The following is a 12301-nucleotide window of genomic DNA, read 5'->3' on the forward strand; positions in this document are numbered from 1 at the left end:
ATGAGGTGTCATCATGATGAGGTCTATTTATGATACAGAGAACCCACCCCTGTCAAATTACACACAATCTATATTTTGACCCAAAAGACATATTTGCACAGGTACACATTTGTTTAAAATTACATGGACCCATCACATATCACAGGAGGTATACCCTGTCCAAATCTGCTCTTCCTGGGGGATTGCATCATTCATAAATGGCAACATTTGCACTTTTTAACTGGTTTTGCAATATCGGACATTAACCCAAATTTACACACATGTGCGCAAGGAGTATGGACATTAATTGATGAAGTGTCAGATTTTTAACATGCATACATTTTAAGTAATACCATCTTAACTGCTAGCTTGCCCTCAGATCATACCACCGGTTGTAAAAACCTCTTAAAATGTGGACAGAAAAATCACAAGAATTATGGTATCATTTAAATCATTTTCACAAGTCCGCTCTATGAATGATCCATCTTTTTAGAGTTATGTTCTGGCCCCAAAGGGGTGTGGTTCCCCCAGCACAAGGTTGAATTTCTGGTTTTTCCAGTTCTGCCAAGCCAGCTTGCTCTCACAGGCAGTGCTCCTCCCCTTTCCTTCCAGGAGGAAGCCACATTTACGACTCCCACCAATAAAACATTTGCCTGAGTCAGGACAGGGCTTTGCTCAATTTCCTGCAGAGCCCAGGTAATTCAATCAGAGAAGTGTCATATCCCTTTTGGTGGGAACAGCAAAAGGCAGCTAGGCCTGGGAACACAGCTGTTGTGCAAGTCTCAACTCCTGTCGGGGGTAGCTGGTGGACAGAATTCAGTTCCTTAAGCCAGGACCCAGCTAATGTCACTTTTAGTTACCCAGTTTTCTGCATTCAAATAAAACTAACCATTTTTACATATGCAGCTAGAATGCTGATTCTAAGTTTAAAACTATGACATTTAAACAATTGAAACCTATGTGACACTCAAAAGTAGGTCACTCATTTCTTTTAAACATTTAGATTTTTAGTGTCTTTCAGTCCAAATTTACTTAAACTGCTGAAATCCACAGCTCAACCAGTCTTGTTATAAACCTTCAAATCACTTCAGAATATAACATTACATTGGATCCACCTCTCAGTAAGTCTTTCTTTGGCCTGCTTTGGGTTCATTTATTCAGTTTTACACAAAAAAGTCTTGTGTTGTTTTAAAACGCTGGCTTTCTGATAGTGTTGAGTACTGGTAATGCACCCATTTTTGGGATTTAAGAAAATGAATTCGCCACAATTCTAGGTTGCTTTTGGCAATCAGCATTGCCATTCCCAATGGTTTCAGGCTACTGTGTGGGTAGTCCAATTGTGGTTTTAGGCAATGCCCTTCTGTGCCCATAACATCGGCAAAAATGGGTGGCAGCCTATTCTTCATGCCTTTCCCTGGGCATTTTCTGGAAAGCTCTGGCCATCATGATGTTTTCAATGCCAGTACTGCACAGTTTTTGTGGTAGGGCTCGGATGCATGGGTAAAAACATCCCACAAGCCCCCCTCTTGCGATGGCCATTCTGTTTTACTGATGGAACTCGCAAGACCTGGGATGTTTCCTCATCTTCTTCCAATAGATGGCACAGTTCAGCATCTTTTCCTCCATCCGGTCGGATTGATCGGTTCTCCTCGCCGGTCCTGATGGGAGTATTGGGCGGTACACTGGGCCCCTTGCGTCTCTGCTCCCGTTCTCCGGATCGTCCTCCTTGGCCCGTCTCCAGGTTTTCTTTCTCCTAGGACGACAAAGGAAGAGCGGCAATACCTATTCATGGACATTTCTCCCCCACCATTGATATAGTGGGGTGGCATATAAATTTACAGTCAAAACATATGAACATGCACATTTCTTTTTGCATTCAAAAACCAAAACACCCACATTGAGAAACTCAGAATTTGATAGGCAATATGTAGGATATTTTAAGTTAGAACTGAATTAATCTGAGACAGCACCCTCTAGGATTCCAGAGGATTCCTCCAGTTGTTGCAGAGTGTGCCTGGGATGGCAACACTTCAACTGGTTAATGTGGACCCACTTGTCTTCCCCCTCTGCCAAACCACCTTTGGGGATGCGGATCTTGTAGGCCATAGGGGAGATCTTGTCTATAATCTCAAAGGGTCCCTTCCATGTAGGCAAAAATTTTCGCTGTTTGGCCTGGTTCCTTTGGAAATTGTATAGATAGTCCCGGTCCCCCCCCCCTGATATTCCTTCCTGGAAGTCTTCAGGTCATAGTGGGTCTTCATGCTATCAGCTGATCTTTCTAGATTCCGCTGAGCATAAGCAAAAGCATGTTGAAGGTGTTTCCTTAAATTCTCCACATACTCATGAGTTGTGGAGGCATTTATTAGTGTCTGCTCTTGGGTCCTGTAGAGCAAATGCTGAGGAAGCACCATCTTGCGCCCAGTCATCAACTCAAATGGTGACATTTTGGTTGCAGATGAAGGGGTAGATCTGATGGCCATTAGGACCAGAGGTAATCGGATATCCCAACTTGGCCCAGAATCTGCCACAAACTTCTTTAATATGCTCACAATAGTTCGGTTATATCTCTCTACTGCCCTAGAAGAAGCTGGCCGGTAAGCAATATGCAACTTCCTTTTGACCCCCAGTATCTCCCACATCTTTGTCATTACTTCACTGGTGAAGTGGCTACCCCTGTCTGACTCAATCCTTTGAGGTAGACCGAAACGGGAAAAGATGTGGTTAATCATCAGGGCAGCTGCAGTTTCTGCCTTGCAATTTGGGGCTGGGAGACATTCCACCCACTTGGTAAACAAGCATGTAACGGTCAACATGTACTTGTTTCCTCTAGACGAGCGAATCACAGGGCCTACAAAGTCGATTTGCAAATCTGACCATGGCAGTGTCATCCCCCGCTTTTGGAGAGGTGCGCGGTGTGTGAGGGACGTCGGCTGAAATTGCGCACACACAAGACACCCCTTCAAGTATTGGTCAAGGTCCTGCCCCATGTGTGGCCAGTATGCAACCTCTCTTAAGATTTCCAGTGTTGTGTGAAACCCCCTATGACCGGCGGTGGCCGCATCATGGGCGTGACTTAACATCAGGCTTCGGAATGAGGTAGGAACCACCCACTGATCGTGGCCAGCTTTGGATTTCCTTACCAGCAAACCGTCTTGGATTCGGAACATTTTTGGACATTTCATCAACACTCTTAGGTCCTCTTTCCCAATATAATCGGTATCCGTCAGGGGAAAGTTCTCAGGGTCCTCAAGGTGTTGGTAAAACTTACCAATAATTGGATCTCCTTTCTGAGCGGTAATCAAATCAGCATCAGGGGTCTCCTTACTCCATTGTGCAATTGAAAGGTCGTTGTGAGCATTTGTCTGGGACCTAGTGATAGCAGTGACCTGGATTTCCCCCAACAGGGACTCAATCTCAATTAGATCCCCTTGGATGGCCCCGGTTTTGGCCAGCTGACACCTAAGTCATTTCCAGTTTTGTCTGGTCCCTCTACTTTGGAATGACCCTTGATCTTTTTCCAATAGATGGTCATCTCATTCGAGGTGACCAGATCATCAATGTTTTGGATCAACTTCCCATGTTTCAAGGGTTTGTTGCTAGCACATAACATGCCTCTGGTTTTCCAATTAACCAGGTGCTCCACGAACCCGTTCCGTACATAATCCGAATCTGTGATTATGACCAGTTCGTGGAGTTGATGCTGGACAGCAGTGAGGATGGCCTGATGCACAGCCATCAATTCTGCCACCTGACTACTTCGGGGACCAATTTTGTATCCAGCGGAGGGTTCTGGGGACTCATTCACCCATGCATTCCCTACGCCGGCCACCAGTTCTTTCTCCCCGTCGTTGTCAACATGGTAAGAGCATCCATCCACATATACAGTGGGCATTCCCTCACACTTGTCTTCTTCAAAGACTTTGTGGGGGGAATTAAGGTATGCCTCCATGTTGTCCTTTATTTTTAGACTTTCGTCCTCGAGACAGTTTTCTCTGGCACAATCATGCAAGTCAGTCAGACCTTGCGCGAGGGGACTCTTCTTGTTTTGGCCATATCTGACCTCCACAGGAAAGCCTTGCATTGACAGAATCCAGCTAGTAATTCGGGAATTACTCACATTTCCAGCCCGGATTCTGTCACTTTGGAGATATTGCAGAGGCTGGTGTGGAGTCTCCACTATGATGTGTTCCCCCTGGATAAACGGGCGGTAATTCTTCAATGCCCACACCGTTGCCAGGAGTGCCTTCTCACAATCGTTGAATTTTTCCTCCACAGAGGATAAAGTTTTGCTCGCATAGGAGATTACTTTATTGACCTTGTCATGCTTTTGGTATAATACTGCCGTCAAGCACGTATTAGAGAAACCCATTTCCAGGAAGAACTCCTTGTTTCTGACAGGGTAAGCTAGGCAAGGCGCTTTTGAGAGGCTTCTTTTGAGTTGTTTTACTGCCTCGGCTTGTTCTGGACCCCATTCCCACTTGACCCCCCCTTCAGGAGATGAATCAGGGGTCTGGTGATCTCTGCGTAGCCCTTAATGAACTTTCTGCTGTAATTAGTCAGGCAAGGAGGCTCCTTAGTTCCCGCAGAGTTGTGGGGTCTTTCAATTTCTGAAGTGCTTCCACTTTCTTTTCCTGGGGACAGAGACCCTGAGGAGTAATCTCATGCCTCAAGAAATGAACACGGGTTCTACACCACTGTGCTTTTTGAAAGGAAAGTTTTGCTCCGGCGGCCCTCAACTGTGTCAGAACATAACGGATCTCCGCTATGTGTTCCTCAACAGTTGAACATTAGATGAGGACATCATCTACATAAGTCAGGTTACCCCTCGCACCCAGGTCGGGCATGGCCTTATGTAGGAAAATATTGAACTCATTACCTGAGTTAAGGTATCCGAAGGGAGTCCGGGTCCATGTGTACTGCTGGCCCCCAAAGGTAAAAGCCAGTTTGTATTGGTCCTCCCTGCTGACAGGCACGGTCCAGTATCCATTGGTCAGGTCTATTGCAGTGAATACCTGTGACCTCTGAATCTGGGCCAGCCCTTGGTCAATGTAGGGAAGAGGCCATCGGGAAGTATGGACCTGTTTGTTGAGCTCCCTGAGATCGGCGCAGTGTCTCCACTGGCCGTTTGGCTTCAATATTCCCAGCACCGGATTATTGAAGGTGCTGTGGACTGGACGGAATATTCCCCGGGACTCAAGGTTCTTAATTATTTCAGTAAGGGACTCCATTGATGCGAGAGGCAAGCGATATTGCTTCACAAACACAGGAGTCATGCCAGGGTCCGTGGGGATTGTTGTTGTGTGGATGTCAGTGAGACCACAGTCATATGAGTCTACCGCAAAGAGATCTTGGAAATCCAAGAAAACTTGTTTCAACTTTTGCTTTTGTTCCAGAGTCACACAGGCATCAGCTAGGTTGACTCTCTCTTCCACCATCTGCCTGAAGCCTGGAAAGACTTCTGGTTTGGCTATCTCCGTGGCCTCCTCCAGCTGGGTGGAGAAGCCCCTGGTCAGAGTGCTGATTTGGACCGGAGGCTTCAGGTGGGAAAGGCAGCCCTCATGGACCTGGAAAATCACCTCATCCCTCCTGAAGTCACAAGTCACATCTTCCTTACCATAGGGGCAGGAAGTGTACACCAGGAAGTTCCCCCATGCCGGGTAAAAATCCTGTCTGGTGTTGTATTGTCCTCACTGTCACTGTCAACGCAGTCCTTAGGGATTGGCCCTAACAGTTCATTACCTAAATCAATGGAAAAATGTCAGTCATCAACCGCCATTCCAATAATGGTGCCTGCGGCTAGAGTAATACTCTTTAAGTCGCTGTTATCCACCTCTATTAGAATGGTGTCATGTTCTATGTTGACTACTGGTGTTGGCTTTACCCCTAACCCTTGCTGTTGGAGAGAAGCATTTAGATGTATGTAAGCATCAGGGTTTTGCAAATATTGTCCTCTTTTAGCTTTCACTTCCAGGGAGAATTGTCGGGTCCTTTCTGGGATGGTGACTTCCTCTTTGATCTGAATTTCAACTGCATAAGGTAGCAATTGAGCTGACCTAAATGCTTTTTCTGTATCATCAAAGCCCATGGGATTATCCGCTAATCGGGACCAAGCTTTGAAGTTTATTAGGTCCAAACTAATGGCAAAGCGATTGAGAATGTCACTGCCTAAGTAAAAGGCGGCAGGGATGTCTCGCACGACCCAACAATTGTGGACTATGCTCTTGTTGCCAATGGAGATTTTGAGCATACACCTGCTTGGCAGGAGATGTTTGAAATTAGGTGCTTCCAGGTCCATTTCCCATTTGTCTATCAGTTTGAAGGTGGGAATGGCGGGATCTTTTGGGAGTTGGCGAAACATGGCTTCGCTGATGAAGCTCTTACCATTGTTCACGCACACTCGAGCGAGAACAGAGTCCTTCCCATCATTTAACTGAACAGGGATGAACAACTTTTCTCCAATTTGCTGAATATCAGCCAGGCTCTGAGCTGATTTCACATCTTTCTGGACTATAGGAGTGGGAGTTTCTGATTGTGGATTAGTAAAGAATTTCAGGGTATTTCCTTCCAGTGTGGAATACCACCTTAAACTGGAAGGAAGGTTGATTTTCAGAAATATAGAGGACCCCCCATCACCAGTCTGTTGTCCTACTGCTATTACTGTCACGTCTGGAATTTGGTTGTTCTGGAAGTGAAATTCTACTTGGTCACATTTTTGTTCAACCATGTGGCAGGTGCCGTTTAAACTAACATGGTTGACCCTCTGTTTTAATTTTATTGGTCGGCTAGTCTGGGTCCAGAGGACCTTGTTTACGCAATCTATTAAGGGTGACAACCTCCTCAGGAGGTCATTCCCCAGTAAACAAGGGGTGCCCTCTGGAGTCACTACTATGACCGGGTGTTTCACCTTGTGTCGCCCGATCTTAATGTCCAAGTCTGCAGTCCCCTCAACGGGAATTTCCTTCCCGTCAAAGTTCTGCCGTTGTCCAGGAAGAGAGGTGAGAGGAATTTGGTAATTCTCTCCCCTTCCTGCATTCAGTTCGTCAAAGGCCCTTCTGGACAGAAGGGTAGCTTGAGATCCAGTGTCCACCAGTGCCGAAATTGTACCCTGCCCCTGTACTTGTACCGGAGCATAGTATCTTCCCTCCTTCTCCTCAAGGGGGCACAGATAATGCACATTTTTGGACAACTGGTGGGCTAACTTTCTGGTTTTGGACATCGCTAGCGAAGAGATTTGGGCAGAATTCTGTGGAGAGCCTTGGGAATCTGAAAGAAAAAATTGGCAACTGGAGATCAGAGCCATTGTGGGTTCCCCTGGCTCCGGTTCCGGGCCGCCCCCCCTTTTTGGAGGCAGTCACCAGGATGGGTTTGAACCAGGGGATTTTCTTGCTGTTGGTTCTGGGATGAGATGGTGGGCGGCGGTAGCTCAGTCTCCACATCTCCCCAGTCTGGATTTGCATCCCTAGGGACCCATTTTTCTTTGGGAGGAGTTCCCCCCTCTCTGAAGGAGAAGATCCTTTTCCCAGGATCCTCTGAGGATCCCTCTCCCTCAAATTGGAAGATCTGTACCTCCTCCTCAAACTGAGTCTGTTTGGGTCTTTTGTTTCTCCTACCCCCCCTCTGCTCCTTAGGAGGCAGACTTTCAGGGGCAAGAGATTTTGTTTCCGGTTCCTGGGTTTACAGGGGCTGTTTACAAGTGAGGAAGGAAGCTTCCTCCAAGGCTTTACACCCCCCTTCCCTTTGTGCCTCCTCCCTGGGAACCGGTGAGTTATCGGGGTGCTGCCCCGTCATTGTTCTGGAGCACCAGGTCCAGAGTTGGGTGCGTTCTGCGCCGGCATGCCGATCTGAGGGTTCTGCTGAGCCCTCAGTATGTGACCCAGATCCCGTGCCATGTTTTGAACCTTGAGCTCTAACTGGGAAACCCGCTCAGGCTGATACGGGGCCCTGTATTCTCCCCTGGGATGATCCCGGGAAGGGTAGCTATCCCTTCTTTGGTATTACCCCTGGTTGGGAAGATTTGGATACCCCTCCACCCTTGGCCTCCCCTCTCCCGGATTCGGTTGTCTGGGCTCAGGGAATTGGGGAAAGAAGGGTGGAGGATTTTGGGGCTGGAAGTTGGGTGGATACCTGGGGAAGAAGTTCTGCCCAGGGTTTGGTGAGTTTCTGCCCTCCTGTGAGAAGTTGGGAGGGAAGTTCTCTGGGTTAGGTGCTTGGCTGGATCCCCCCCCTTGGGCTGGAGGAGTCCACACATAACCCAGGATGGGTCTGTTTCCCTTGTAACGGGGGCTTACATAATCAGGAGAGCGAGGGACCCCATTTGTGGGGCTGCCTCCCTGGCTCCCTGTCTGCGACTGGCCCTAGGACCTTCTGGGCCTAGCATTATTAGGTGCAGGTAGGTTTTTAGGCCCCCCATCTCCAAATCTAAAACGGGGGTGACCTTTACCTCTGCCACCTTGGCAGCAGCAGGGGTGTTGTTGGCTTTGGGGTTTTTGGGCGCATTATTTTTATTTTCTATTGGCTTCTGCACCTCATAGATCCGGGTCGCCTGTTCAATGACCCAGTCTAGAGATCTTTTCTCGTGAAAATCCCTCACGAGCTGGGTCATTATGTATTTGGGCAAGGCATGGAAAAACGTATTAATAAATTCTCTGCTATCCGTGCGCACCCTTCTTGTGGTCTGTGCAAAAGCACGCTTTAACTCCTACACAAATTCTTGTGGGGCCTGATCCTCCCCACATTGTAAATTGTAGGCTGCCTTGCGAGCCTCTTGAGGATTTCTATGAGTAGAAAAATGTTTCAAGATGGCCGCCTTATAGGTGGACCATCTTAAATGATTTTGGTCCTCCAGCCCCGCAAAGAAACTGGAGTATTCCGGGGAGAAGGTCCACTTTACATATTGAATACAGGTTTGGCTGTCCTTCAAATGGAAAGTCTCCATCATTTGCTCAAACAACTCTAAGTGCTCCCAAACAGAATACTTGGCGTTCTTATGATAAGGCGTGATGACGCTCCTGATTGCCTTAATCTGCTTTAAGGGGTCCTTAAGCAAGGCCCTTTTTGTCTTATTGGCCCTTTTGGTCCGGGTAACCCTGGTCCATTCATCTTCTGACTCAGAGGCACTGCTCCCAGAGGTTCCCGTCTGTTCTTCCAGGTTTTCCTCGATACTGCGAGCCTGGGAATGGCTGGCAGAATGTGGGGACCTGGTCTCCTGTGTCCTGTACCGCTCGGAGGAGTCTTCAGATCCCTCCTTGCTGCCAGGATTTGATGGGTACCCCCCACTGACTTAACTGGGCAGAGGTTTTCAGGATGCCCATAATGGGCCTACTCTCCTGGGGTTCCCCATTAAATTGCACTGTGCTTGGGTGCCCATACCCGGATGCCCGCCCCTCCATTCCTGGGTGGTACTGGCCTATGAGCCCCATGCTTCTGGCTGGATAGTAATCTGCCATCCCTGTGGCCCTGTGCTCATGTGCGCCAGGGAACATGGGGATGGCAGAGTCCAGAGCCTGAGAGAGATAAAGGCCTCTGGTACTAGGGCTCCTGGGGTTATGCTCAGGAGTTTCTCTTTCCCCGCGAACCTCATCTCTATCCGCCCCTGCTCCCTGTTGCAATGCAAGAGCCTGCGCCTTCAGTTCCTCAGTTAAGGCCTTACTAGACTCTATCAGTCTCTCCTGCATCGCTACCTGTTGTTGGAGTCTATCATTGTGCTGGCAGAGAGCCTCATTCTCTCTCTGTGCCTCCTGATTGGTCCTGGAGCACTGGGCCAGTCTTTGCTGCAGGAGGGTTACCTCTTGAGTTGTGTCCCTATTGGCCTGCTCCTTTCTTGCCAGAGCATCCTCCACCCTCCTGGTGTGTTCTAACAAGTTCTGGTGTTCTTTTTGGAGGTCACCCAGCCCCTGGAGGGCCAAGTGATTTTCTTCTGTTTTTCTCTTTAAATGGCAGACTTCCTGGCCTAAGGCGTCTCTTTCCTGACTAAGAGCCTGCATTTGTGCCGCCAGGTCGTCCCTCTGCCTTTGAAAGGCACCAGCTTTCTGGCGTTCTTCATCAAACTCTGCCTGGGTATCCAGGTCTTTCAAAATTAGCTTGTTGCTCTCTGCCTTCACTCTATCTAGATGACTTTGCAGGGTGGCTACCTGCTCCGTGCATGCCCTGTTAAAGTCTAATTGTTGCTCCAGCTTTTTCTGGCTCTGCAGTAAGGAGTCCAAACTGTCTTGGTGCTCCTTCTGCAGGGCCAGAAATCTAGTATCCTGGTCAGCCTTTTCCTGTTGAAGTATATCCATGTCCTCTTTTATTTTAATGATATACTGCCTACTATCTTTTTCTGACTCCTGGCTCCTCTGCAGCCTCTGCTCAGAAGAGTCCAGATCAGATTGGGCCTTCTGTAATGCCAGCAGTTGCCTACTCGCCAGATCTTGGCCTTCAGCACATTTGTCCTGCATGGCTCCCATATGTAAATATAAATATGCCGCTACCCTGGCAATCTTGTTGTGCTCATCCTTGGCCTTAGAGGATATATATAGTTCACTCAGGGCCACACGTAAGGGACCCTGGTCTCTCCATGTATCTGACCCTGTTTCCGTGATCTGGGGTGCGATTGCTTGCAACCAGACCGTCTGGTCCTGATGAGTCCACTCACCTCTCACAAATAGCTTATGTAAGAAGTGCTCTCTGGTTATTTACTAAGGTCGTCATTCTGGTCGTCATTCTGGAACTTGTCTTCTTCAAAGACTTTGTGGGGGGAATTAAGGTATGCCTCCATGTTGTCCTTTATTTTTAGACTTTCGTCCTCGAGACAGTTTTCTCTGGCACAATCATGCAAGTCAGTCAGACCTTGCGCGAGGGGACTCTTCTTGTTTTGGCCATATCTGACCTCCACAGGAAAGCCTTGCATTGACAGAATCCAGCTAGTAATTCGGGAATTACTCACATTTCCTTCCTGACTTACAGAAGTTTGTATTTTATTTTTGCAAAACAGACCTTTTCCTTAGAGCGTTCCTTTGAGGGGTGCTTTACAGCGTAACACAGCGTGGTGATCCGACCGGATATGTGTATCTGGTCAGCTGGCACACTGTATTAATCTGCACAAGTGATAGATCTAATCCGGAATCCCCGGCTACGAGCCCCCAATTTGTAAGAGGATTCAATTCAACACTACAGCTAAGTCAATGCCTAGTCTGGGATACTGAATGGAAACCCTTATTGATATATCTTTATGTCCAGTTCATGCATTCTGGATGACTACCCCTATATAACACCCCTCTCTTGGAATCCCCCTGACCCCACTGAGCCAAGAAGTAGTTCTGTTTTGCAAGTTAAAGGTTTATTTGAGAATTTGGCACTAGCCCACTTCTTTATTATCACTAAGGAGTTGACATGAAATGGATAAGGTAGCACACTGGTAAATAGGGACAGAAGAATAATGTGGTAGAGAATGCTTTATAGGGTTCAAGGAAACAAGGTTGAATGAATGAAACACAGTATAGAAGATAAACTGATATGGTTTCACAAAAGACAAGGTAATCACTTTCACTTTGTGGCAATTCCCCCCCCTATACAATGTAAGGAGATGGAAGGAAGAGCACACAGTTCAGGTATACAATCACAATGTAATACAGAGTTCCAGTTTCCCAGCAAGCTTAGAGGAGAATAGATATGAGTTTTACACAGGCTCAAAATGCTTTAAAATGTGATAGCAATATATTGGAAAATGTGCTAAAATGACTTTAATTCCCTCTGGAGGTTCAGGTTGAGGATTAGTTGGTTTAAATAAGTTCAGGCTTACTTTAGCAATGTTCTAGGAATGATTGGCAGGTTAAACGAATTTTTGGCAAATGAAAGCAAGGAAGCTGCTGTTTTCACATGTGGAGAAATTTGCAAAAGTATAGGGAATAGGAATGCGGTTCTAGGTTCGTTGAAAAGCCAAGATTCCCAGCTTTCAGAGGAAAGTTACTGCAAGTCTCTAAGACGAACGGCCACGGAGATATGAGCGATATGGTAAAGGTCGTTTTTCAGATTTGAAATTTTAAAAGTTCAAAGTGACAAGTTACAGCTAGCAACTAGAAATGACAGGTGACAGCTTTGCAAATGACAGATGACAGTTAGGAGACAGTTCTGGTTAGATTAAAATAGATTGAATTATATTATTTTAACTAAGAGATTGGTTCTGCACAGTTCTGCTAGGTACTCACAATATATTTAGAAATAGAATGGGCCTCGCCACGGATCTGATCAACAGGTTTTCTTCACTCGCCACGGACGGTTTCTGCGCACAGCATCTGGGTCAGCTCTCTAGTTCTTCGAACAGCGGTCTGGGTCAGCTCTGCTC

Source organism: Ambystoma mexicanum, chromosome 1q (assembly GCF_040938575.1).
Source record: "Ambystoma mexicanum isolate Mex_15411 chromosome 1q, UKY_AmexF1_1, whole genome shotgun sequence".
Taxonomy (NCBI): Eukaryota; Metazoa; Chordata; class Amphibia; order Caudata; family Ambystomatidae; genus Ambystoma; species Ambystoma mexicanum.